Source organism: Danio rerio, chromosome 5, assembly GCF_052040795.2.
Source record: "Danio rerio strain M-AB ecotype USA chromosome 5, GRCz13ab, whole genome shotgun sequence".
Lineage (NCBI taxonomy): Eukaryota > Metazoa > Chordata > Actinopteri > Cypriniformes > Danionidae > Danio > Danio rerio.
The window spans coordinates 51,560,864-51,588,154 of record NC_141025.1 but is presented as its reverse complement, the minus strand read 5'-3'; positions in this window follow the sequence as shown (position 1 = coordinate 51,588,154).

Here is a 27,291-nt window from a genome sequence, read left to right as displayed (position 1 = left end):
TGGGGCCTCTACTGCAAGTCTAGGGAGAGAGGTGGACCCATGGGTAGCTAGCTGGGGTAAAAGGCCCCTGAGTGGAGGGCCAGGGGGCACCCTGGGGCCTCTACTGCAAGTCCAGGGAGAGAGGTGGACCCATGGGTAGTTTGCTGGGGTCAGAGGCCCCTAGGCGGAGGGACAGGGGGCTTCCTGGGGCCTCTACTGCAAGTCCAGGGAGAAAGGTGGACCCCTGGGTAGCTTGCTAGGGTCAGAGGCCCCTAGGTGGAGGTCAAGGGGGCACCCTGGGGCCTTTACTGCAATCCCAGGGAGAGTTGTGGACCCTTGTGTAGCTAGCTGGGGTAAGAGGCCCCTAAGTGGAGGGCCAGGGGGCACCCTGGGGCCTCTACTGCAAGTCCAGGGAGAGAGGTGGACCCCTGGGTAGCTTGCTGGGGTCTGAAGCCCATAGGTGGAGGGCCAGGGGGTACCCTGGGGCCTATACTTCAAGTCCAGGGAGAGAGGTGGACCCTTGGGTAGCTTCCTAAGGTTAGAGGCCACTAGGTGGAGGGCCAGAGGGCACCCTGGGGACTATCGTGCAAGTCCAGGGAGAGAGGTGGACCCCTGGGTAGCTTGCTGGGGTACAAGGCCTCTAGGTGGAGGGCCAGGGGGCACCCTGGGGCCTATCCTGCAAGTCCAGGGAGAGAGGTGGACCCCTGGGTAGCTTGCTGGGGTACGAGGCCCATAGGTGGAGGGCCAGGGGGCACCCTGGGGCCTCAACTGCAAGTCCAGGGAGAGAGGTGGACCCCTGGGTAGCTTGCTGGGGTCAGAGGCCCCTAGGTGGAGGGCCAGGGGGCACCCTGGGGCCTCTACTGCAAGTCCAGGGAAAGAGATGGACCCCTGGGTAGCTTGCTGGGGTAGGAGGCCCCTAGGTGGAGGGCCAGGGGGCACTCTGGGGCCTCTACTGCAAGTCCAGGGAGAGAGGTGGACCCCTGGGTAGCTTGCTGGGGTCAGAGGCCCCTAGGTGGTGGGCCAGGGGGCACCCTGGGGCCTCTACTGCAAGTCCAGGGAAAGAGGTGGACACCTAGGTAGCTTGCTGGGGTCAGAGGCCTCTAGGTGGAGGGCCAGGGGGCACCCTGGGGCCTCTACTGCAAGTCCAGGGAGAGAGGTGGACCCCTGGGTTGCTTGCTGGGGTCTGAAGCCCATAGGTGGAGGGCCAGGGGGTACCCCTGGGCCTATACTTCAAGTCCAGGGAGAGAGGTGGACCCTTGGGTAGCTTCCTAAGGTTAGAGGCCCCTAGGTGGAGGCCCAGAGGGCACCCTGGGGACTATCGTGCAAGTCCAGGGAGAGAGGTGGACCCCTGGGTAGCTTGCTGGGGTAAAAGGCCTCTAGGTGGAGGGCCAGGGTGCACCCTGGGGCCTCTACTGCAAGGCCAGGGAGAGAGGTGGACCCCTTGGTAGCTTGCTTGGGTCAGAGACCCCTAGGTGGAGGGCCAGGGGGCACCTTGGGGCCTCTACTTCAAGTCCAGGGAGAGAGGTGGACCCTTGGGTAGCTTCCTAAGGTTAGAGGCCCTTAGGTGGAGGGCCAGAGGGCTCCCAGGGGACTATCGTGCAAGTCCAGGGAGAGAGGTGGACCCCTGGGTAGCTTGCTGGGGTACAAGGCCTCTAGGTGGAGGGCCAGGGGAACCCTGGGGCCTCTACTGCAAGGCCAGGGAGAGAGGTGGACCCCTGGGTAGCTTGCTGGGGTCAGAGGCCTCTAGGTGGAGGGCCAGGGGGCACCCTGGGGACTCTACTGCAAGTCCAGGGAGAGAGGTGGACCCCTGGGTAGCTTGCTGGGGTCTGAAGCCCATAGGTGGAGGGCCAGGGGGTACCCTGGGGCCTATACTTCAAGTCCAGGGAGAGAGGTGGACCCTTGGGTAGCTTCCTAAGGTTAGAGGCCCCTAGGTGGAGGGCCAGGGGGCACCCTGGGGCCTATCCTGCAAGTCCAGGGAGAGAGGTGGACCCCTGGGTAGCTTGCTGGGGTACGAGGCCCCTAGGTGGAGGGCCAGGGGGCACCCTGGGGCCTCTACTGCAAGTCCAGGGAGAGAGGTGGACCCCTGGGTAGCTTGCTGGGGTCAGAGGCCCCTAGGTGGAGGGCCAGGGGGCACCCTGGGGCCTCTACTGCAAGTCCAGGGAAAGAGGTGGACCCCTGGGTAGCTTGCTGGGGTCAGAGGCCTTTAGGTGTAGGGCCAGGGGGCACCCTGGGGCCTCTACTGCAAATCCAGGGAGAGAGGTGGACCCCTGGGTAGCTTGCTGGGGTCTGAAGCCTATAGGTGGAGGGCCAGGGGGTACCCTGGGGCCTATACTTCAAGTCCAGGGAGAGAGGTGGACCCTTGGGTAGCTTCCTAAGGTTAGAGGCCCCTAGGTGGAGGGCCAGCGGGCACCCTGGGGACTATCGTGCAAGTCCAGGGAGAGAGGTGGACCCCTGGGTAGCTTGCTGGGGTACAAGGCCTCTAGGTGGAGGGCCAGGGGGCACCCTGGGGCCTAACTTGCAAGTCCAATGAGTAAGGTGGACCGCTGAGTAGCTTGCTGGGGTACGAGGCCCCTAGGTGGAGGGCCAGGGGGCACCCTGGGGCCTCTACTGCAAGTCCAGGGAGAGAGGTGGACCCCTGGGTAGCTTCCTAAGGTCAGAGGCCCCTAGGTGGAGGGCCAGGGGGCACCCTGGGGCCTATCCTGCAAGTCCAGGGAGAGAGGTGGACCCATGGGTAGTTTGCTGGGGTCTGAAGCCCATAGGTGGAGGGCCAGGGGGCACCCTGGGGCCTCTACTGCAAGTCTAGGGAGAGAGGTGGACCCATGGGTAGCTAACTGGGGTAAGAGGCCCCTGAGTGGAGGGCCAGGGGGCACCCTGGGGCTTCTACTGCAAGTCCAGGGAGAGAGGTGGACCCATGGGTAGTTTGCTGGGGTCAGAGGCCCCTAGGCGGAGGGACAGGGGGCTTCCTGGGGCCTCTACTGCAAGTCCAGGGAGAAAGGTGGACCCCTGGGTAGCTTGCTAGGTTCAGAGGCCCCTAGGTGGAGGTCAAGGGGGCACCCTGGGGCCTTAACTGCAATCCCAGGGAGAGTTGTGGACCCTTGTGTAGCTTGCTGGGGTCAGAGGCCCCTTGGTGGAGGGTCAGGGGGCACCCTGGGGTCTATTCTGCAAGTCCAGGGAGAGAGATGGACCTCTGGGTAGCTTGCTGGGGTCAGAGACCCCTAAGTGGAGGGCCAGGGGGCACCCTGGGGCCTATCCTGCAAGTCCAGGGAGAGAGGTGGACCCCTGGGTAGCTTGCTGGGGTACGAGGCCCATAGGTGGAGGGCCAGGGGGCACCCTGGGGCCTCTACTGCAAGTCCAGGGAGAGAGGTGGACCCCTGGGTAGCTTGCTGGGGTCAGAGGCCCCTAGGTGGAGGGCCAGGGGGCACCCTGGGGCCTCTACTGCAAGGCCAGGGAGAGAGGTGGACCCCTTGGTAGCTTGCTTGGGTCAGAGACCCCTAGGTGGAGGGCCAGGGGGCACCTTGGGGCCTCTACTTCAAGTCCAGGGAGAGAGGTGGACCCTTGGGTAGCTTCCTAAGGTTAGAGGCCCTTAGGTGGAGGGCCAGAGGGCACCCAGGGGACTATCGTGCAAGTCCAGGGAGAGAGGTGGACCCCTGGGTAGCTTGCTGGGGTACAAGGCCTCTAGGTGGAGGGCCAGGGGCACCCTGGGGCCTCTACTGCAAGGCCAGGGAGAGAGGTGGACCCCTGGGTAGCTTGCTGGGGTCAGAGGCCTCTAGGTGGAGGGCCAAGGGGCACCCTGGGGCCTATTCTGCAAGTCCAGGGAGAGAGGTGGACCCCTGGGTAGCTTGCTGGGGTCTGTAGCCCATAGGTGGAGGGCCAGGGGGTACCCTGGGGCCTATACTGCAAGTCCAGGGAGAGAGGTGGACCCCTGGGTAGCTTCCTAAGGTCAGAGGCCCCTAGGTGGAGGGCCAGGGGGCACCCTGGGGCCTATCCTGCAAGTCCAGGGAGAGAGGTGGACCCATGGGTAGCTTGCTGGGGCACGAGGCCCCTAGGTGGAGGGCCAGGGGGCACCCTGGGGCCTCTACTGCAAGTCCAGGGAGAGAGGTGGACCCCTGGGTAGCTTCCTAAGGTCAGAGGCCCCTAGGTGGAGGGCCAGGGGGCACCCTGGGGCCTATCCTGCAAGTCCAGGGAGAGAGGTGGACCGCTGGGTAGCTTGCTGGGGTACGAGTATCCTAGCTGGAGGGCCAGGGGGCACCCTGGAGCCTCTACTGCAAGCCCAGGGAGAGAGGTGGACCCCTGGGTAGCTTCCTGGGGTCAGAGTCCCCTAGGTGGAGGGTCAGGAGGTACCCTAGGGCCTCTACTGCAAGTCCAGGGAGAGAGGTGGACCCCTTGGTAGCTTGCTGGGGTCAGAGGCAACTAGGTGGAGGGCCAGGGGGCACCCTAGGGTCTACACTGCAAGTCCAGGGAGAGAGGTGGACCCCTGGGTAGCTTCCTAAGGTCAGAGGCCCCTAGGTGGAGGGCCAGGGGGCACCCTGGGGCCTCTACTGCAAGTCCAGGGAGAGAGGTGGACCCCTGGGTAGCTTGCTGGGGTCTGAAGCCCATAGGTGGAGGGCCAGGGGGCACCCTGGGGCCTCTACTGCAAGTCTAGGGAGAGAGGTGGACCCATGGGTAGCTAGCTGGGGTAAGAGGCCCCTAAGTGGAGGGCCAGGGGGCACCCTGGTGCCTCTACTGCAAGTCCAGGGAGAGAGGTGGACCCCTGGGTAGTTTGCTGGGGTCAGAGGCCCCTAGGTGGAGGGACAGGGGGCTTCCTGGGGCCTCTACTGCAAATCCAGGGAGAAAGGTGGACCCCTGGGTAGCTTGCTAGGGTCAGAGGCCCCTAGATGGAGGTCAAGGGGGCACCCTGGGGCCTTTACTTCAATCCCAGGGAGAGTTGTGGACCCTTGTGTAGCTTGCTGGGGTCAGAGGCCCCTTGGTGGAGGTTCAGGGGGCACCCTGAGGCCTATTCTGCAAGTCCAGGGAGAGAGGTGGACCTCTGGGTAGCTTGCTGGGGTCAGAGGCCCCTAGGTGGAGGGCCAGGGGGCACCCTGGGGCCTATCCTAAAAGTCCAGGGAGAGAGGTGGACCCCTGGGTAGCTTGCTGGGGTACGAGGCCCCTAGGTGGAGGGCCAGGGGGCAACCTGGGGCCTCTACTGCAAGTCCAGGGAGAGAGGTGGACCCCTGGGTAGCTTGCTGGGGTCAGAGGCCCCTAGGTGGAGGGCCAGGGGGCACCCTGGGGCCTCTACTGCAAGTCCAGGGAAAGAGGTGGACCCCTAGGTAGCTTGCTGGGGTCAGAGGCCTCTAGGTGGAGGGCCAGGGGGCACCCTGGGGCCTCTACTGCAAGTCCAGGGAGAGAGGTGGACCCCTGGGTAGCTTCCTAAGGTCAGAGGCAAAGGTGGAGGGCCAGGGGGCACCCTGGGGCCTATCCTGCAAGTCCAGGGAGAGAGGTGGACCCCTGGGTAGCTTGCTGGGGTACGAGTCCCCTAGGTGGAGGGCCAGGGGGCACCCTGGGGCCTCTACTGCAAGCCCAGGGAGAGAGGTGGACCCCTGGGTAGCTTCCTGGGGTCAGAGTCCCCTAGGTGGAGGGTCAGGAGGTACCCTAGGGCCTCTACTGCAAGTCCAGGGAGAGAGGTGGACCCCTGGGTAGCTTGCTGGGGTCAGAGGCAACTAGGTGGAGGGCCAGGGGGCACCCTAGGGTCTACACTGCAAGTCCAGGGAGAGAGGTGGACCCCTGGGTAGCTTCCTAAGGTCAGAGGCCCCTAGGTGGAGGGCCAGGGGGCACCCTGGGGCCTCTACTGCAAGTCCAGGGAGAGAGGTGGACCCCTGGGTAGCTTGCTGGGGTCTGAAGCCCATAGGTGGAGGGCCAGGGGGCACCCTGGGGCCTCTACTGCAAGTCTAGGGAGAGAGGTGGACCCATGGGTAGCTAGCTTGGGTAAGAGGCCCCTAAGTGGAGGGCCAGGGGGCACCCTGGGGCCTCTACTGCAAGTCCAGGGAGAGAGGTGGACCCCTGGGTAGTTTGCTCGGGTCAGAGGCCCCTAGGCGGAGGGACAGGGGGCTTCCTGGGGCCTCTACTGCAAGTCCAGGGAGAAAGGTGGATCCCTGGGTAGCTTGCTAGGGTCAGAGGCCCCTAGGTGGAGGTCAAGGGGGCACCCTGGGACCTTTACTGCAATCCCAGGGAGAGTTGTGGACCCTTGTGTAGCTTGCTGGGGTCAGAGGCCCCTTGGTGGAGGGTCAGGGGGCACCCTGGGGCCTATTCTGCAAGTCCAGGGAGAGAGGTGGACCTCTGGGTAGCTTGCTGGGGTCAGACGCCCCTAGGTGGAGGGCCAGGGGACACCTTGGGGCCTCTACTTCAAGTCAAGGGAGAGAGGTGGACCCTTGGGTAGATTGCTGGGGTCAGCGGCCTCTAGGTGGAGGGCCAAGGGGCACCCTGGGGCCTATACTGCAAGCCCAGGGAGAGAGGTGGACCCCTGGGTAGCTTGCTGGAGTCTGCAGCCCATAGGTGGAAGGCCAGGGGGTACCCTGGGGCCTATCCTGCAATCCCAGGGAGAGTTGTGGACCCTTGTGTAGCTTGCTGGGGTCAGAGGCCCCTAGGTGGAGGGCCAGGGGGCACCCTGGGGCCTCTACTGCAAGCCCAGGGAGAGAGGTGGACCCCTGGGTAGCTTCCTGGGGTCAGAGTCCCCTAGGTGGAGGGTCAGGAGGTACCCTAGGGCCTCTACTGCAAGTCCAGGGAGAGAGGTGGACCCCTGGGTAGCTTCCTGGGGTCAGAGTCCCCTAGGTGGAGGGTCAGGAGGTACCCTAGGGCCTCTACTGCAAGTCCATGGAGAGAGGTGGACCCCTGGGTAGCTTGCTGGGGTCAGAGGCAACTAGTTGGAGGGCCAGGGGGCACCCTAGGGTCTACACTGCAAGTCCAGGGAGAGAGGTGGACCCCTGGGTAGCTTCCTAAGGTCAGAGGCCCCTAGGTGGAGGGCCAGGGGGCACCCTGGGGCCTCTACTGCAAGTCCAGGGAGAGAGGTGGACCCCTGGGTTGCTTGCTGGGGTCTGAAGCCCATAGGTGGAGGGCCAGGGGGCACCCTGGGGCCTCTACTGCAAGTCTAGGGAGAGAGGTGGACCCATGGGTAGCTAGCTGGGGTAAGAGGCCCCTAAGTGGAGGGCCAGGGGGCACCCTGGGGCCTCTACTGCAAGTCCAGGGAGAGAGATGGACCCCTGGGTAGTTTGCTGGGGTCAGAGGCCCCTAGGCGGAGGGACAGGGGGCTTCCTGGGGCCTCTACTGCAAGTCCAGGGAGAGTTGTGGACCCTTGTGTAGCTTGCTGGGGTCAGAGGCCCCATGGTGGAGGGTCAGGGGGCACCCTGGGGCCTATTTTGCAAGTCCAGGGAGAGAGGTGGACCTCTGAGTAGCTTGCTGGGGTCAGAGGCCCCTAGGTGGAGGGCCAGGGGGCACCCTGGGGCCTATCCTTCAAGTCCAGGGAGAGAGGTGGACCCCTGGGTAGCTTGCTGGGGTACGAGGCCCCTAGGTGGAGGGCCAGGGGGCACCCTGGGGCCTCTACTGCAAGTCCAGGGAGAGAGGTGGACCCTTGGGTAGCTTGCTGGGGTCAGAGGCCCATAGGTGGAGGGCCAGGGGGCACCCTGGGGCCTCTACTGCATGTCCAGGGAAAGAGGTGAACCCCTGGGTAGCTTGCTGGGGTCAGAGGCCTCTAGGTGGAGGGCCAGGGGGCACCCTGGGGCCTCTATTGCAAGTCCAGGGAGAGAGGTGGACCCCTGGGTTGCTTGCTGGGGTCTGAAGCCCATAGGTGGAGGGCCAGGGGGTACCCTGGGGCCTATACTTCAAGTCCAGGGAGAGAGGTGGACCCTTGGGTAGCTTCCTAAGGTTAGAGGCCCCTAGGTGGAGGGCCAGAGGGCACCCTGGGGACTATCGTGCAAGTCCAGTGAGAGAGGTGGACCCCTGGGTAGCTTGCTGGGGTTCAAGGCCTCTAGGTGGAGGGCCAGGGGGCACCCTGGGGCCTCTACTGCAAGGCCAGTTAGAGAGGTGGACCCCTTGGTAGCTTGCTTGGGTCAAAGACCCCTAGGTGGAGGGCCAGGGGGCACCTTGGGGCCTCTACTGCAAGTCTAGGTAGAGAGGTGGACCCATGGGTAGCAAGCTGGGGTAAGAGGCCCCTAAGTGGAGGGCAAGGGGGCACCCTGGGGCCTCTACTGCAAGTCCAGGGAGAGAGGTGGACCCCTGGGTAGTTTGCTGGGGTCAGAGGCCCCAAGGCGGAGGGACAGGGGGCTTCCTGGGGCCTCTACTGCAAGTCCAGGGAGAGAGGTGGACCCCTGGGTAGCTTGCTGGGGTCAGAGGCCTCTAGGTGGAGGGCCAAGGGGCACCCTGGGGCCTATACTGCAAGTCCAGGGAGAGAGGTGGACCCCTGGGTAGCTTGCTGGGGTCTGTAGCCCATAGGTGGAGGTCCAGGGGGTACCCTGGGGCCTATACTGCAAGTCCAGGGAGAGAGGTGGACCCCTGGGTAGCTTCCTAATGTCAGAGGCCCCTAGGTGGAGGGCCAGGGGGCACCCTGGGGCCTATCCTGCAAGTCCAGGGAGAGAGGTGGACCCCTGGGTAGCTTGCTGGGGTACGAGGCCCCTAGGTGGAGGGCCAGGGGGCTTCCTGGGGCCTCTACTGCAAGTCCAGGGAGAAAGGTAGACCCCTGGGTAGCTTGCTAGGGTCAGAGGCCCCTAGGTGGAGGTCAAGGGGGCACCCTGGGGCCTTTACTGCAATCCCAGGGAGAGTTGTGGACCCTTGTGTGGCTTGCTGGGGTCAGAGGCCCCTTGGTGGAGGGTCAGGGGGCACCCTGGGGCCTATTCTGCAAGTCCAGGGAGAGAGGTGGACCCCTGGGTAGCTTGCTGGGGTACGAGGCCCCTAGGTGGAGGGCCAGGGGGCACCCTGGGGCCTCTACTGCAAGTCCAGGGAGAGAGGTGGACCCCTGGGTAGCTTGCTGGGGTCAGAGGCCCCTAGGTGGAGGGCCAGGGGGCTCCCTGGGGCCTCTACTGCAAGTCCAGGGAAAGAGGTGGACCCCTAGGTAGCTTGCTGGGGTCAGAGGCCTCTAGGTGGAGGGCCAGGGGGCACCCTGGGGCCTCTACTGCAAGTCCAAGGAGAGAGGTGGACCCCTGGGTAGTTTGCTGGGGTCTGAAGCCCATAGGTGGAGGGCCAGGGGGTACCCCGGGGCCTATACATCAAGCCCAGGGAGAGAGGTGGACCCCTGGGTAGCTTCTTAAGGTCAGAGGCCCCTAGGTGGAGGGCCAGGGGGCACCCTGGGGCCTATCCTGCAAGTCCAGGGAGAGAGGTGGACCCCTGGGTAGCTTGCTGGGGTACGAGTCCCCTAGGTGGAGGGCCAGGGGGCACCCTGGGGCCTCTACTGCAAGCCCAAGGAGAGAGGTGGACCCCTGGGTAGCTTCCTGGGGTCAGAGTCCCCTAAGTGGAGGGTCAGGAGGTACCCTAGGGCCTCTACTGCAAGTCCAAAGAGAGAGGTGGACCCCTGGGTAGCTTGCTGGGGTCAGAGGCAACTAGGTGGAGGGCCAGGGGGCACCCTAGGGTCTACACTGCAAGTCCAGGGAGAGAGGTGGACCCATGGGTAGCTAGCTGGGGTAAGAGGCCCCTAAGTGGAGGGCCAGGGGGCAACCTGGGGCCTCTACTGCAAGTCCAGGGAGAGAGGTGGACCCCTGGGTAGCTTGCTGGGGTCTGAAGCCCATAGGTGGAGGGCCAGGGGGTACCCTGGGGCCTATACTTCAAGTCCAGGGAGAGAGGTGGACCCTTGGGTAGCTTCCTAAGGTTAGAGGCCCCTAGGAGGAGGGCCAGAGGGCACCCTGGGGACTATCGTGCAAGTCCAGGGAGAGAGGTGGACCCCTGGGTAGCTTGCTGGGGTACAAGGCCTCTAGGTGGAGGGCCAGGGGGCACCCTGGGGCCTATCTTGCAAGTCCAGGGAGTAAGGTGGACCCCTGAGTAGCTTGCTGGGGTACGAGGCCCCTAGGTGGAGGGCCAGGGGGCACCCTGGGGCCTCTACTGCAAGTCCAGGGAGAGAGGTGGACCCCTGGGTAGCTTGCTGGGGTCAGAGGCCCCTAGGTGGAGGGCCAGGGGGCACCCTGGAGCCTCTACTGCAAGTCCAGGGAAAGAGGTGGACCCCTGGGTAGCTTGCTGGGGTCAGAGGCCTCTAGGTGGAGGGCCAGGGGGCATCCTGGGGCCTCTACTGCAAGTCCAGGGAGAGAGGTGGACCCCTGGGTAGCTTGCTGGGGTCTGAAGCCCATAGGTGGAGGGCCAGGGGGTACCCTGGGGCCTATACTTCAAGTCCAGGGAGAGAGGTGGACCCTTGGGTAGCTTCCTAATGTTAGAGGCCCCTAGGTGGAGGGCCAGAGGGCACCCTGGGGACTATCGTGCAAGTCCAGGGAGAGAGGTGGACCCCTGGGTAGCTTGCTGGGGTACAAGGCCTCTAGGTGGAGGGCCAGGGGGCACCCTGGGGCCTCTACTGCAAGGCCAGGGAGAGAGGTGGACCCCTTGGTAGCTTGCTTGGGTCAGAGACCCCTAGGTGGAGGGCCAGGGGGCACCTTGGGGCCTCTACTGCAAGTCTAGGTAGAGAGGTGGACCCCTGGGTAGCTTGCTGGGGTCAGAGGCCTCTAGGTGGAGGGCCAAGGGGCTTCCTGGGGCCTCTACTGCAAGTCCAGGGAGAGAGGTGGACCCCTGGGTAGCTTGCTGGGGTCAGAGGCCTCTAGGTGGAGGGCCAAGGGGCACCCTGGGGCCTATACTGCAAGTCCAGGGAGAGAGGTGGACCCCTGGGTAGCTTGCTGTGGTCTGTAGCCCATAGGTGGAGGGCCAAGGGGCACCCTGGGGCCTATACTGCAAGTCCAGGGAGAGAGGTGGACCCCTGGGTAGCTTGCTGGGGTCTGTAGCCCATAGGTGGAGGTCCAGGGGGTACCCTGGGGCCTATACTGCAAGTCCAGGGAGAGAGGTGGACCCCTGGGTAGCTTCCTAATGTCAGAGGCCCCTAGGTGGAGTGCCAGGGGGCACCCTGGGGCCTATCCTGCAAGTCCAGGGAGAGAGGTGGACCCCTGGGTAGCTTGCTGGGGTACGAGGCCCCTAGGTGGAGGGCCAGGGGGCACCCTGGGGCCTCTACTGCAAGTCCAGGGAGAGAGGTGGACCCCTGGGTAGCTTGCTGGGGTACGAGTCCCCTAGGTGGAGGGCCAGGGGGCACCCTGGGGCCTCTACTGCAAGTCCAGGGAGAGAGGTGGACCCCTAGGTAGCTTCCTGGGGTCAGAGTCCCCTAGGTGGAGGGTCAGGAGGTACCCTAGGGCCTCTACTATAAGTCCAGGGAGAGGTGGACCCCTGGGTAGCTTGCTGGGGTCAGAGGCAAATAGGTGGAGGACCAGGGGGCACCCTAGGGTCTACACTGCAAGTCCAGGGAGAGAGGTGGAACCCTGGGTAGCTTCCTAAGGTCAGAGGCCCCTAGGTGGAGGGCAAGGGGGCACCCTGGGGCCTATCCTGCAAGTCCAGGGAGAGATGTGGACCCCTGGGTAGCTTGCTGGGGTACGAGGCCCCTAGGTGGAGGGCCAGGGGGCACCCTGGGGCCTCTACTGCAAGTCCAGGGAGAGAGGAGGACCCCTGGGTAGCTTGCTGGGGTCAGAGGCAACTAGGTGGAGGGACAGGGGTACACTGGGGCCTAGACTGCAAGTCCAGGGAGAGAGGTGGACCCCTGGGTAGCTTCCTGAGGTCAAAGGCCCCTAGGTGGAGGGCCAGGGGGCACCTTGGGGCCTATCCTGCAAGTCCAAGGAGAGAGGTGGACCCCTGGGTTGCTTGCTGGGGTACGAGGCCCCAAGTTGGAGGGCCAGGGGGCACCCTGGGGCCTCTACTGCAAGCCCAGGGAGAGAGGTGGACCCCTGGTTAGCTTGCTGGGGTCGGAAGCCCCTTGGTCTATGGCCAGGGGGCACCCTGGGGCCTATACTGCAAGTCCAGGGAGAGAGGTGGACCCATGGGTAGCTTGCTGGGGTCAGAGGCCCCTAGGTGGAGGGCCAGGGGCTTCCTGGGGCCTCTACTGCAAGTCTAGGCAGAGAGGTGGACCCCTGGGTAGCTTGCTGGGGTCAGAGGCCCCTAGGTGGAGGGCCAGGGGGCACCCTGGGGCCTCTACTGCAAGTCCAGGGAAAGAGGTGGACCCCTGGGTAGCTTGCTGGGGTCAGAGGCCTCTAGGTGGAGGGCCAGGGGGCACCCTGGGGCCTCTACTGCAAGTCTAGGGAGAGAGGTGGACCCATGGGTAGCTAGCTGGTGTAAGAGGCCCCTAAGTGGAGGGCCAGGGGGCACCCTGGGGCCTCTACTGCAAGTCCAGGGATAGAGGTGGACCCCTGGGTAGCTTGCTGGGGTACGAGGCCCCTAGTTGGAGGGCCAGGGGGCACCCTGGGGCCTCTACTGCAAGCCCAGGGAGAGAGGTGGACCCCTGGTTAGCTTGCTGGGGTCGGAAGCCCCTTGGTCTATGGCCAGGGGGCACCCTGGGGCCTATACTTCAAGTCCAGGGAGAGAGGTGGACCCATGGGTAGCTTGCTGGGGTCAGAGGCCCCTAGGTGGAGGGCCAGGGGCTTCCTGGGGCCTCTACTGCAAGTCTAGGCAGAGAGGTGGACCCCTGGGTAGCTTGCTGGGGTCAGAGGCCCCTAGGTGGAGGGCCAGGGGGCACCCTGGGGCCTCTACTGCAAGTCCAGGGAAAGAGGTGGACCCCTGGGTAGCTTGCTGGGGTCAGAGGCCTCTAGGTGGAGGGCCAGGGGGCACCCTGGGGCCTCTACTGCAAGTCTAGGGAGAGAGGTGGACCCATGGGTAGCTAGCTGGTGTAAGAGGCCCCTAAGTGGAGGGCCAGGGGGCACCCTGGGGCCTCTACTGCAAGTCCAGGGATAGAGGTGGACCCCTGGGTAGCTTGCTGGGGTCTGAAGCCCATAGGTGGAGGGCCAGGGGGTACCCTGGGGCCTATACTTCAAGTCCAGGGAGAGAGGTGGACCCTTGGGTAGCTTCCTAAGGTTAGAGGCCCCTAGGTGGAGGGCCAGAGGGCACCCTGGGGACTATCGTGCAAGTCCAGGGAGAGAGGTGGACCCCTGGGTAGCTTGCTGCGGTACGAGGCCTCTAGGTGGAGGGCCAGGGGGCACCCTGGGGCCTATCTTGCAAGTCCAGGGAGTAAGTTGGACCCCTGTGTAGCTTGCTGGGGTACGAGGCCCCTAGGTGGAGGGCCAGGGGGCACCCTGGGGCCTCTACTGCAAGTCCAGGGAGAGAGGTGGACCCCTGGGTAGCTTGCTGGGGTCTGAAGCCCATAGGTGGAGGGCCAGGGGGCACCCTGGGGCCTCTACTGCAAGTCTAGGGAGAGAGGTGGACCCATGGGTAGCTAGGTGGGGTAAGAGGCCCCTAAGTGGAGGGCCAGGGGGCACCTTGGGGCCTCTACTGCAAGTCCAGGGAGAGAGGTGGACCCCTGGGTAGTTTGCTGGGGTCAGAGGCCACTAGGCGGAGGGACAGGGGGCTTCCTGGGGCCTCTACTGCAAGTCCAGGGAGAAAGGTAGACCCCTGGGTAGCTTGCTAGGGTCAGAGGCCCCTGGGTGGAGGTCAAGGGGGCACCCTGGGGCCTTTACTGCAATCCCAGGGAGAGTTGTGGACCCTTGTGTAGCTTGCTGGGGTCAGAGGCCCCTTGGTGGGGGGTCAGGGGGCACCCTGGGGCCTATTCTGCAAGTCCAGGGAGAGAGGTGGACCTCTGGGTAGCTTGCTGGGGTCAGAGGCCCCTAGGTGGAGGGCCAGGGGGCACCCTGGGGCCTATCCTGCAAGTCCAGGGAGAGAGGTGGACCCCTGGGTAGCTTGCTGGGGTCAGAGGCCCCTAGGTGGAGGGCCAGGGGGCACCCTGGGGCCTCTACTGCAAGTCCAGGGAGAGAGGTGGACCCCTGGGTAGCTTGCTGGAGTCAGAGGCCTCTAGGTGGAGGGCCAGGGGGCACCCTGGGGCCTCTACTGCAAGTCCAGGGAGAGAGGTGGACCCCTGGGTAGCTTGCTGGGGTCTGAAGCCCATAGGTGGAGGGCCAGGGGGTACCCTGGGGCCTATACTTCAAGTCCAGGGAGAGAGGTGGACCCTTGGGTAGCTTCCTAAGGTTAGAGGCCCCTAGGTGGAGGGCCAGAGGGCACCCTAGGGACTATCGTGCTAGTCCAGGGAGAGAGGTGGACCCCTGGGTAGCTTGCTGGGGTACAAGGCCTCTAGGTGGAGGGCCAGGGGGCACCCTGGGGCCTCTACTGCAAGTCCAGGGAGAGAGGTGGACCCCTGGGTAGCTTCCTAAGGTCAGAGGCCCCTAGGTGGAGGGCCAGGGGGCACCCTGGGGCCTATCCTGCAAGTCCAGGGAGAGAGGTGGACCCCTGGGTAGCTTGCTGGGGTTCGAGTCCCCTAGGTGGAGGGCCAGGGGGCACCCTGGGGCCTCTACTGCTAGTCCAGGGAGAGAGGTGGACCCCTGGGTAGCTTGCTGGAGTCAGAGGCCTCTAGGTGGAGGGCCAGGGGGCACCCTGGGGCCTCTACTGCAAGTCCAGGGAGAGAGGTGGACCCCTGGGTAGCTTGCTGGGGTCTGAAGCCCATAGGTGGAGGGCCAGGGGGTACCCTGGGGCCTATACTTCAAGTCCAGGGAGAGAGGTGGACCCTTGGGTAGCTTCCTAAGGTTAGAGGCCCCTAGGTGGAGGGCCAGAGGGCACCCTAGGGACTATCGTGCTAGTCCAGGGAGAGAGGTGGACCCCTGGGTAGCTTGCTGGGGTACAAGGCCTCTAGGTGGAGGGCCAGGGGGCACCCTGGGGCCTCTACTGCTAGGCCAGGGAGAGAGGTGGACCCCTTGGTAGCTTGCTTGGGTCAGAGACCCCTAGGTGGACGGCCAGGGGGCACCTTGGGGCCTCTACTGCAAGTCTAGGGAGAGAGGTGGACCCATGGGTAGCTAGCTGGGGTAAGAGGCCCCTAAGTGGAGGGCAAGGGGGCACCCTGGGGCCTCTACTGCAAGTCCAGGGAGAGAGGTGGACCCCTGGGTAGTTTGCTGGGGTCAGAGGCCCCAAGGCGGAGGGACAGGGGGCTTCCTGGGGCCTCTACTGGAAGTCCAGGGAGAGAGGTGGACCCCTGGGTAGCTTGCTGGGGTCAGAGGCCTCTAGGTGGAGGGCCAAGGGGGACCCTGGGGCCTATACTGCAAGTCCAGGGAGAGAGGTGGACCCCTGGGTAGCTTGCTGGGGTCTGTAGCCCATAGGTGGAGGTCCAGGGGGTACCCTGGGGCCTATACTGCAAATCCAGGGAGAGAGGTGGACCCCTGGGTAGCTTCCTAAGGTCAGAGGCCCCTAGGTGGAGGGCCAGGGGGCACCCTGGGGCCTATCCTGCAAGTCCAGGGAGAGAGGTGGACCCCTGGGTAGCTTGCTGGGGTACGAGGCCCCTAGGTGGAGGGCCAGGGGGCACCCTGGGGCCTCTACTGCAAGTCCAGGGAGAGAGGTGGACCCCTGGGTAGCTTCCTAAGGTCAGAGGCCCCTAGGTGGAGGGCCAGGGGGCACCCTGGGGCCTATCCTGCAAGTCCAGGGAGAGAGGTGGACCCCTGGGTAGCTTGCTGGGGTTCGAGTCCCCTAGGTGGAGGGCCAGGGGGCACCCTGGGGCCTCTACTGCTAGTCCAGGGAGAGAGGTGGACCCCTGGGTAGCTTCCTGGGGTCAGAGTCCCCTAGGTGGAGGGTCAGGAGGTACCCTAGGGCCTCTACTGCAAGTCCAGGGAGAGAGGTGGACCCCTGGGTAGCTTGCTGGGGTCAGAGGCAACTAGGTGGAGGGCCAGGGGGCACCTTAGGGTCTACACTGCAAGTCCAGGGAGAGAGGTGGACCCCTGGGTAGTTTGCTGGGGTCAGAGACCCTAGGCGGAGGGACAGGGGGCTTCCTGGGGCCTCTACTGCAAGTCTAGGGAGAAAGGTGGACCCCTGGGTAGCTTGCTAGGGTCAGAGGCCCCAAGGTGGAGGTCAAGGGGGCACCCTGGGGCCTTTACTGCAATCCCAGGGAGAGTTGTGGACCCTTGTGTAGCTTGCTGGGGTCAGAGGCCCCTTGGTGGAGGGTCAGGGGGCACCCTGGGGCCTATTCTGCAAGTCCAGGGAGAGAGGTGGACCTCTGGGTAGCTTGCTGGGGTCAGAGGCCCCTAGGTGGAGGGCCAGGGGGCACCCTGGGGCCTATCCTGCAAGTCCAGGGAGAGAGGTGGACCCCTGGGTAGCTTGCTGGGGTCAGAGGCCCCTAGGTGGAGGGCCAGGGGGCACCCTCGGGCCTCTACTGCAAGTCCAGGGAGGGAGGTGGACCCCTGGGTAGCTTGCTGGAGTCAGAGGCCTCTAGGTGGAAGGCCAGGGGGCACCCTGGGGCCTCTACTGCAAGTCCAGGGAGAGAGGTGGACCCCTGGGTAGCTTGCTGGGGTCTGAAGCCCATAGGTGGAGGGCCAGGGGGTACCCTGGGCCTATACTTCAAGTCCAGGGAGAGAGGTGGACCCTTGGGTAGCTTCCTAAGGTTAGAGGCCCCTAGGTGGAGGGCCAGAGGGCACCCTGGGGACTATCGTGCAAGTCCAGGGAGAGAGGTGGACCCCTGGGTAGCTTGCTGGGGTACAAGGCCTCTAGGTGGAGGGCCAGGGGGCACCCTGGGGCCTCTACTGCAAGGCCAGGGAGAGAGGTGGACCCCTTGGTAGCTTGCTTGGGTCAGAGACCCCTAGGTGGAGGGCCAGGGGGCACCTTGGGGCATCTACTGCAAGTCTAGCGAGAGAGGTGGACCCATGGGTAGCTAGCTGGGGTAAGAGGCCCCTAAGTGGAGGGCAAGGGGGCACCCTGGGGCCTCTACTGCAAGTCCAGGGAGAGAGGTGGACCCCTGGGTAGTTTGCTGGGGTCAGAGGCCCCAAGGCGGAGGGACAGGGGGCTTCCTGGGGCCTCTACTGCAAGTCCAGGAAGAGAGGTGGACCCCTGGGTAGCTTGCTGGGGTCAGAGGCCTCTAGGTGGAGGGCCAAGGGGCACCCTGGGGCCTATACTGCAAGTCCAGGGAGAGAGGTGGACCCCTGGGTAGCTTGCTGGGGTCTGTAGCCCATAGGTGGAGGTCCAGGGGGTACCCTGGGGCCTATACTGCAAATCCAGGGAGAGAGGTGGACCCCTGGGTAGCTTCCTAAGGTCAGAGGCCCCTAGGTGGAGGGCCAGGGGGCACCCTGGGGCCTATCCTGCAAGTCCAGGGAGAGAGGTGGACCCCTGGGTAGCTTGCTGGGGTACGAGGCCCCTAGGTGGAGGGCCAGGGGGCACCCTGGGGCCTCTACTGCAAGTCCAGGGAGAGAGGTGGACCCCTGGGTAGCTTCCTAAGGTCAGAGGCCCCTAGGTGGAGGGCCAGGGGGCACCCTGGGGCCTATCCTGCAAGTCCAGGGAGAGAGGTGGACCCCTGGGTAGCTTGCTGGGGTACGAGTCCCCTAGGTGGAGGGCCAGGGGACACCTGGGGCCTCTACTGCTAGTCCAGGGAGAGAGGTGGAACCCTGGGTAGCTTCCTGGGGTCAGAGTCCCCTAGGTGGAGGGTCAGGAGGTACCCTAGGGCCTTTACTGCAAGTCCAGGGAGAGAGGTGGACCCCTGGGTAGCTTGCTGGGGTCAGAGGCAACTAGGTGGAGGGCCAGGGGGCACCCTAGGGTCTACACTGCAAGTCCAGGGAGAGAGGTGGACCCCTGGGTAGCTTCCTAAGGTCAGAGGCCCCTAGGTGGAGGGCCAGGGGGCACCCTGGGGCCTATCCTGCAAGTCCAGTGAGAGTTGTGGACCCCTGGGTAGCTTGCTGGGGTCTGTAGCCCATAGGTGGAGGGACAGGGGTACCCTGGGGCCTAGACTGCAAGTCCAGGGAGAGAGGTGAACCCCTGGGTAGCTTCCTGAGGTCAAAGGCCTCTAGGTGGAGGGCCAGGGGGCACCCTGGGGCCTATCCTGCAAGTCCAAGGAGAGAGGTGGACCGCTGGGTTGCTTGCTGGGGTACAAGGCCCATAGTTGGAGGGCCAGGGGGCACCCTGGGGCCTCTACTGCAAGCCCAGGGAGAGAGGTGGACCCCTGTTTAGCTTGCTGGGGTCGGAAGCCCCTTGGTCTATGGCCAGGGGGCACCCTGGGGCCTATACTGCAAGTCCAGTGAGAGAGGTGGACCCATGGGTAGCTTACTGGGGTCAGAGGCCCCTAGGTGGGGGGCCAGGGGCCTTTCTGGGGCCTCTACTGCAAGTCCAGGGAGAGAGTTGGACCCCTGGGTAGCTTGCTGGTCTCAGAGGCAACTAGGTGGAGGGACAGGGGGTATCCTGGGGCCTATACTGCAAGTCCAGGGAGAGAGGTGGACCCCTGGGTAGCTTCCTGAGGTCAGAGGCCCCTAGGTGGAGGGCCAGGGCGCACCCTGGGGCCTATCCTGCAAGTCCAGGGAGAGAGGTGGACCCCTGGGTAGCTTGCTGGGGTACGAGGCTACCCTAGGTGGAGGGCCAGGGGGCACCCTGGGGCCTCTACTGCAAGTCCAGGGAGAGAGGAGGACCCCTGGGTAGCTTGCTGGGGTCAGAGGCAACTAGGTGGAGGGACAGGGGTACCCTGGGGCCTAGACTGCAAGTCCAGGGAGAGAGGTGAACCCCTGGGTAGCTTCCTAAGGTCAAAGGCCCCTAGGTGGAGGGCCAGGGGGCACCCTCGGGCCTATCCTGCAAGTCCAAGGAGAGAGGTGGACCCCTGGTTAGCTTGCTGGGGTCGGAAGCCCCTTGGTCTATGGCCAGGGGGCACCCTGGGGCCTATACTGCAAGTCCAGTGAGAGAGGTGGACCCATGGGTAGCTTACTGGGGTCAGAGGCCCCTAGGTGGGGGGCCAGGGGCTTCCTGGGGCCTCTACTGCAAGTCCAGGGAGAGAGGTGGACCCCTGGGTAGCTTGCTGGTGTCAGAGGCAACTAGGTGGAGGGACAAGGGGTATCCTGGGGCATATACTGCAAGTCCAGGGAGAGAGGTGGACCCCTGGGTAGCTTCCTGAGGTCAAAGGCCCCTTGATGGAATGTCAGGGGGCACCCTGGGGCCTAATCTGCAAGTCCAGGGAGAGAGGTGGACCTCTGGGTAGCTTGCTGGGGTCAGAGGCCCCTAGGTGGAGGGCCAGGGGGCACCCTGGGGCCTATCCTGCAAGTTCAGGGAGAGAGGTGGACCCCTGGGTAGCTTGCTGGGGTACGAGGCCCATAGGTGGAGGGCCAGGGGGCACCCTGGGGCCTCTACTGCAAGTCCAGGGAGAGAGGTGGACCCCTGGGTAGCTTGCTGGGGTGAGAGGCCCCTAGGTGGAGGGCCAGGGGGCACCCTGGGGCCTCTACTGCAAGTCCAGGGAAAGAGGTGGACCCCTGGGTAGCTTGCTGGGGTCAGAGGCCTCTAGGTAGAGGGCCAGGGGGCACCCTGGGGCCTCTACTGCAAGTCTAGGGAGAGAGGTGGACCCATGGGTAGCTAGCTTGGGTAAGAGGCCCCTAAGTGGAGGGCCAGGGGGCACCCTGGGGCCTCTACTGCAAATCAAGGGAGAGAGGTGGACCCCTGGGTAGCTTGCTGGGGTCTGAAGCCCATAGGTGGAGGGCCAGGGGGTACCCTGGGGCCTATACTTCAAGTCCAGGCAGAGAGATGGACCCTTGGGTAGCTTCCTAAGGTTAGAGGCCCCTAGGTGGAGGGCCAGAGGGCACCCTGGGGACTATCGTGCAAGTCCAGGGAGAAAGGTGGACCCCTGGGTAGCTTGCTGGGGTACAAGGCCTCTAGGTGGAGGGCCAGTGGGCACCCTGGGGCCTATCTTGCAAGTCCAGGGAGTAAGGTGGACCCCTGAGTAGCTTGCTGGGGTACAAGGCCCCTAGGTGGAGGGCCAGGGGGCACCCTGGGGCCTCTACTGCAAGTCCAGGGAGAGAGGTGGACCCCTGGGTAGCTTGCTGGGGTCTGAAGCCCATAGGTGGAGGGCCAGGGGGCACCCTGGGGCCTCTACTGCAAGTCTAGGGAGAGAGGTGGACCCATGGGTAGCTAGCTGGGGTAAGAGGCCCCTAAGTGGAGGGCCAGGGGGCACCCTGGGGCCTCTACTGCAAGTCCAGGGAGAAAAGTGGACCCCTGGGTAGCTTGCTAGGGTCAGAGGCCCCTAGGTGGAGGTCAAGGGGGCACCCTGGGGCCTTTACTGCAATCCCAGGGAGAGTTGTGGACCCTTGTGTAGTTTGCTGGGGTCAGAGGCCCCTTGGTGGAGGGTCAGGGGGCACCCTGGGGCCTATTCTGCAAGTCCAGGGAGAGAGGTGGACCTCTGGGTAGCTTGCTGGGGTCAGAGGCCCCTAGGTGGAGGGCCAGGGGGCACCCTGGGGCCTATCCTAAAAGTCCAAGGAGAGAGGTGGACCCCTGGGTAGCTTGCTGGGGTACGAGGCCCCTAGGTGGAGGGCCAGGGGGCACCCTGGGGCCTCTACTGCAAGTCCAGGGAGAGAGGTGGACCCTTGGGTAGCTTCCTAAGGTTAGAGGCCCCTAGGTGGAGGGCCAGAGGGCACCCTGGGGACTATCGTGCAAGTCCAGGGAGAAAGGTGGACCCCTGGGTAGCTTGCTGGGGTACAAGGCCTCTAGGTGGAGGGCCAGGGGGCACCCTGGGGCCTATCTTGCAAGTCCAGGGAGTAAGGTGGACCCCTGAGAAGCTTGCTGGGGTACAAGGCCCCTAGGTGGAGGGCCAGGGGGCACCCTGGGGCCTCTACTGCAAGTCCAGCGAGAGAGGTGGACCCCTGGGTAGCTTGCTGGGGTCTAAAGCCCATATGTGGAGGGCCAGGGGGCACCCTGGGGCCTATCCTAAAAGTCCAGGGAGAGAGCTGGACCCCTAGGTAGCTTGCTGGGGTACGAGGCCCCTAGGTGGAGGGCCAGGGGGCACCCTGGGGCCTCTACTGCAAGTCCAGGGAGAGAGGTGGACCCCTGGGTAGCTTGCTAGGGTCAGAGGCCCCTAGGTGGAGGGCCAGGGGGCACCCTGGGGCCTCTACTGCAAGTCCAGGGAAAGAGGTGGACCCCTAGGTAGCTTGCTGGGGTCAGAGGCCTCTAGGTGGAGGGCCAGGGGGCACCCTGGGGCCTCTACTGCAAGTCCAGGGAGAGAGGTGGACCCCTGGGTAGCTTGCTGGGGTCTGAAGCCCATAGGTGGAGGGCCAGGGGGTACCCCGGGGCCTATACTCCAAGTCCAGGGAGAGAGGTGGACCCTTGGGTAGCTTCCTAAGGTTAGAGGCCCCTAGGTGGAGGGCCAGAGGGCACCCTGGGGACTATCGTGCAAGTCCAGGGAGAGAGGTGGACCCCTGGGTAGCTTGCTGGGGTACAAGGCATCTAGGTGGAGGGCCAGGGGGCACCCTGGGGCCTAACTTGCAAGTCCAATGAGTAAGGTGGACCGCTGAGTAGCTTGCTGGGGTACGAGGCCCCTAGGTGGAGGGCCAGGGGGCACCCTGGGGCCTCTACTGCAAGTCCAGGGAGAGAGGTGGACCCCTGGGTAGCTTGCTGGGGTCTGAAGCCCATAGGTGGAGGGCCAGGGGGCACCCTGGGGCCTCTACTGCAAGTCTAGGGAGAGAGGTGGACCCATGGGTAGCTAGCTGGGGTAAGAGGCCCCTAAGTGGAGGGCCAGGGGGCACCCTGGGGCCTCTACTGCAAGTCCAGGGAGAGAGGTGGACCCCTGGGTAGTTTGCTGGGGTCAGAGGCCCCTAGGCGGAGGGACAGGGGGCTTCCTGGGGCCTCTACTGCAAATCCAGGGAGAAAGGTGGACCCCTGGGTAGCTTGCTAGGGTCAGAGGCCCCTAGGTGGAGGTCAAGGGGGCACCCTGGGACCTTTACTGCAATCCCAGGGAGAGTTGTGGACCCTTGTGTAGCTTGCTGGGGTCAGAGGCCCCTTGGTGGAGGGTCAGGGGGCACCCTGGGGCCTATTCTGCAAGTCCAGGGAGAGAGGTGGACCTCTGGGTAGCTTGCTGGGGTCAGAGGCCCCTAGGTGGAGGGCCAGGGGGCACCCTGGGGCCTATCCTGCAAGTCCAGGGAGAGAGGTGGACCCCTGGGTAGCTTGCTGGGGTACGAGGCCCCTAGGGGGAGGGCCAGGGGGCTCCCTGGGGCCTCTACTGCAAGTCCAGGGAGAGAGGTGGACCCCTGGGTAGCTTGCTGGGGTCAGAGGCCCCTAGGTGGAGGGCCAGGGGGCACCCTGGGGCCTAGACTGCAAGTCCAGGGAAAGAGGTGGACCCCTGGGTAGCTTGCTGGGGTCAGAGGCCTCTAGGTTGAGGGCCAGGGGGCACCCTGGGGACTCTACTGCAAGTCCAGGGAGAGAGGTGGACCCCTGGGTAGCTTGCTGGGGTCTGAAGCCCATAGGTGGAGGGCCAGGGGGTACCCTGGGGCCTATACTTCAAGTCCAGGGAGAGAGGTGGACCCTTGGGTAGCTTCCTAAGGTTAAAGGCCCCTAGGTGGAGGGCCAGAGGGCACCCTGGGGACTATCGTGCAAGTCCAGGGAGAGAGGTGGACCCCTGGGTAGCTTGCTGGGGTACAAGGCCTCTAGGTGGAGGGCCAGGGGGCACCCTGGGGCCTCTACTGCAAGGCCAGGGAGAGAGGTGGACCCCTTGGTAGCTTGCTTGGGTCAGAGACCCCTAGGTGGAGGGCCAGGGGGCACCTTGGGGCCTCTACTGCAAGTCTAGGTAGAGAGGTGGACCCATGGGTAGCTAGTTGGGGTAAGAGGCCCCTAAGTGGAGGGCAAGGGGGCACCCTGGGGCCTCTACTGCAAGTCCAGGGAGAGAGGTGGACCCCTGGGTAGCTTCCTAAGGTCAGAGGCCCCTAGGTGCAGGGCCAGGGGGCACCCCGGGGCCTATCCTGCAAGTCCAGGGAGAGAGGTGGACCCCTGGGTAGCTTGCTGGGGTACGAGTCCCCTAGATGGAGGGCCAGGGGGCACCCTGGGGCCTTTACTGCAAGTCCAGGGAGAGAGGTGGACCCCTGGGTAGCTTCCTGGGGTCAGAGTCCCCTAGGTGGAGGGTCAGGAGGTACCCTAGGGCCTCTACTGCAAGTCCAGGGAGAGAGGTGGACCCCTGGGTAGCTTGCTGGGGTCAGAGGCAAATAGGTGGAGGGCCAGGGGGCACCCTAGGGTCTACACTGCAAGTCCAGGGAGAGATGTGGACCCCTGGGTAGCTTCCTAAGGTCAGAGGCCCCTAGGTGGAGGGCCAGGGGGCACCCTGGGGCCTATCCTGCAAGTCCAAGGAGAGATGTGGACCCCTGGGTAGCTTGCTGGGGTACGAGGCCCCTAGGTGGAGGGCCAGGGGGCACCCTGGGGCCTCTACTGCAAGTCCAGGGAGAGAAAAGGACCCCTGGGTAGCTTGTTGGGGTCAGAGGCAACTAGGTGGAGGGACAGGGGTACCCTGGGGCCTAGACTGCAAGTCCAGGGAGAGAGGTGGACCCCTGGGTAGCTTGCTGGGGTCTGTAGCCCATAGGTGGAGGTCCAGGGGGTACCCTGGGGCCTATACTGCAAGTCCAGGGAGAGAGGTGGACCCCTGGGTAGCTTCCTAATGTCAGAGGCCCCTAGGTGGAGGGCCAGGGGGCACCCTGGGGCCTATCCTGCAAGTCCAGGGAGAGAGGTGGACCCCTGGGTAGCTTGCTGGGGTACGAGTCCCCTAGGTGGAGGGCCAGGGGGCACCCTGGGGCCTCTACTGCAAGTCCAGGGAGAGAGGTGGACCCCTGGGTAGCTTCCTGGGGTCAGAGTCCCCTAGGTGGAGGGTCAGGAGGTACCCTAGGGCCTCTACTGCAAGTCCAGGTAGAGAGGTGGACCCCTGGGTAGCTTGCTGGGGTCAGAGGCCCCTAGGTGGAGGGCCAGGGGGCACCCTGGGGCCTCTACTGCAAGTCCAGGGAAAGAGGTGGTCCCCTGGGTAGCTTGCTGGGGTCAGAGGCCTCTAGGTAGAGGGCCAGGGGGCACCCTGGGGCCTCTACTGCAAGTCTAGGGAGAGAGGTGGACCCATGGGTAGCTAGCTGGGGTAAGAGGCCCCTAAGTGGAGGGCCAGGGGGCACCCTGGGGCCTCTACTGCAAGTCCAGGGAGAGAGGTGGACCCTTGGGTAGCTTCCTAAGGTTAGAGGCCCCTAGGTGGAGGGCCAGAGGGCACCCTGGGGACTATCGTGCAAGTCCAGGGAGAGAGGTGGACCCCTGGGTAGCTTGCTGGGGTACAAGGCCTCTAGGTGGAGGGCCAGGGGGCACCCTGGGGCCTCTACTGCAAGGCCAGGGAGAGAGGTGGACCCCTTGGTAGCTTGCTTGGGTCAGAGACCCCTAGGTGGAGGGCCAGGGGGCACCTTGGGGCCTCTACTGCAAGTCTAGGTAGAGAGGTGGACCCATGGGTAGCTAGCTGGGGTAAGAGGACCCTAAGTGGAGGGCAAGGGGGCACCCTGGGGCCTCTACTGCAAGTCGAGGGAGAGAGGTGGACCCCTGGGTAGCTTCCTAAGGTCAGAGGCCCCTAGGTGGAGGGCCAGGGGGCACCCTGGGGCCTATTCTGCAAGTCCAGGGAGAGAGGTGGACCTCTGGGTAGCTTGCTGGGGTCAGAGGTCCCTAGATGGAGGGCCAGGGGCCACCCTGGGGCCTCTACTGCAAGTCTAGGGAGAGAGGTGGACCCATGGGTAGCTAGCTGGGGTAAGAGGCCCCTAAGTGGAGGGCCAGGGGGCACCCTGGGGCCTCTACTGCAAGTCCAGGGAGAGAGGTGGACCCTTGGGTAGCTTCCTAAGGTTAGAGGCCCCTAGGTGGAGGGCCAGAGGGCACCCTGGGGACTATCGTGCAAGTCCAGGGAGAGAGGTGGACCCCTGGGTAGCTTGCTGGGGTACAAGGCCTCTAGGTGGAGGGCCAGGGGGCACCCTGGGGCCTCTACTGCAAGGCCAGGGAGAGAGGTGGACCCCTTGGTAGCTTGCTTGGGTCAGAGACCCCTAGGTGGAGGGCCAGGGGGCACCTTGGGGCCTCTACTGCAAGTCTAGGTAGAGAGGTGGACCCATGGGTAGCTAGATGGGGTAAGTGGCCCCTAAGTGGAGGGCAAGGGGGCACCCTGGGGCCTCTACTGCAAGTCCAGGGAGAGAGGTGGACCCCTGGGTAGTTTGCTGGGGTCAGAGGCCCCAAGGACGAGGGACAAGGGGCTTCCTGGGGCCTCTACTGCAAGTCCAGGGAGAAAGGTGGACCCCTGGGTAGCTTGCTGGGGTCAGAGGCCTCTAGGTGGAGGGCCAAGGGGCACCCTGGGGCCTATACTGCAAGTCCAGGGAGAGAGGTGGACCCCTGGGTAGCTTGCTGGGGTCTGTAGCCCATAGGTGGAGGTCCAGGGGGTACCCTGGGGCCTATACTGCAAGTCCAGGGAGAGAGGTGGACCCCTGGGTAGCTTGCTGGGGTACGAGGCCCCTAGGTGGAGGGCCAGGGGGCACCCTGGGGCCTCTACTGCAAGTCCAGGGAGAGAGGTGCACCCCTGGGTAGCTTCCTAAGGTCAGAGGCCCCTAGGTGGAGGGCCAGGGGGCACCCTGGGGCCTATCCTGCAAGTCCAGGGAGAGAGGTGGACCCCTGGGTAGCTTGCTGGGGTACGAGTCCCCTAGGTGGAGGGCCAGGGGGCACCCTGGGGCCTCTACTGCAAGTCCAGGGAGAGAGGTGGACCCCTGGGTAGCTTCCTGGGGTCAGAGTCCCCTAGGTGGAGGGTCAGGAGGTACCCTAGGGCCTCTACTGCAAGTCCAGGGAGAGAGGTGGACCCCTGGGTAGCTTGCTGGGGTCAGAGGCAAATAGGTGGAGGGCCAGGGGGCACCCTAGGGTCTAAACTGCAAGTCCAGGGAGAGAGGTGGACCCCTGGGTAGCTTCCTAAGGTCAGAGGCCCCTATGTGGAGGGCCAGGGGGCACCCTGGGGCCTATCCTGCAAATCCAGGGAGAGATGTGGACCCCTGGGTAGCTTCCTAAGGTTAGAGGCCCCTAGGTGGAGGGCCAGGGGGCACCCTGGGGCCTCTACTGCAAGTCTAGGGAGAGAGGAGGACCTCTGGGTAGCTTGCTGGGGTCAGAGGCAACTAGGTGGAGGGACAGGGGTACCCTGGGGCCTAGACTGCAAGTCCAGGGAGAGAGGTGGACCCCTGGGTAGCTTCCTGAGGTCAAAGGCACCTAGGTGGAGGGCCAGGGGGCACCCTGGGGCCTATCCTGCAAGTCCAAGGAGAGAGGTGGACCCCTGGGTTGCTTGCTGGGGTACGAGGCCCCTAGTTGGAGATCAAGGGGGCACCCTGGGACCTTTACTGCAATCCCAGGGAGAGTTGTGGTCCCTTGTGTAGCTTGCTGGGGTCAGAGGCCCCTTGGTGGAGGGTCAGGGGGCACCCTGGGGCCTATTCTGCAAGTCCAGGGAGAGAGGTGGACCCCTGGGTAGCTTGCTGGGGTCAGAGGCCCCTAGGTGGAGGGCCAGGGGGCACCCTGGGGCCTATCCTGCAAGTCCAGGGAGAGAGGTGGACCCCTGGGTAGCTTGCTGGGGTACGAGGCCCATAGGTGGAGGGCCAGGGGGCACCCTGGGGTCTCTACTGCAAGTCCAGGGAGAGAGGTGGACCCCTGGGTAGCTTGCTGGGGTCAGAGGCCCCTAGGTGGAGGGCCAGGGGGCACCCTGGGGCCTCTACTGCAAGACCAGGGAAAGAGGTGGACCCCTGGGTAGCTTGCTGGGGTCAGAGGCCTCTAGGTGGAGGGCCAGGGGGCACCCTGGGGCCTCTACTGCAAGTCTAGGGAGAGAGGTGGACCCATGGGTAGCTAGCTGGGGTAAGAGGCCCCTAAGTGGAGGGCCAGGGGGCACCCTGGGGCCTCTACTGCAAGTCCAGGGAGAGAGGTGGACCCCTGGGTAGTTTGCTGGGGTCAGAGGCAACTAGGTGGAGGGCCAGGGGGCACCCTAGGGTCTACACTGCAAGTCCAGGGAGAGAGGTGGACCCCTGGGTAGCTTCCTAAGGTCAGAGGCCCCTAGGTGGAGGGCCAGGGGGCACCCTGGGGCCTCTACTGCAAGTCCAGGGAGAGAGGTGGACCATTGGGTAGCTTGCTGGGGTCTAAAGCCCATATGTGGAGGGCCAGGGGGCACCCTGGGGCCTATCCTAAAAGTCCAGGGAGAGAGCTGGACCCCTAGGTAGCTTGCTGGGGTACGAGGCCCCTAGGTGGAGGGCCAGGGGGCACCCTGGGGCCTCTACTGCAAGTCCAGGGAGAGAGGTGGACCCCTGGGTAGCTTGCTAGGGTCAGAGGCCCCTAGGTGGAGGGCCAGGGGGCACCCTGGGGCCTCTACTGCAAGTCCAGGGAAAGAGGTGGACCCCTAGGTAGCTTGCTGGGGTCAGAGGCCTCTAGGTG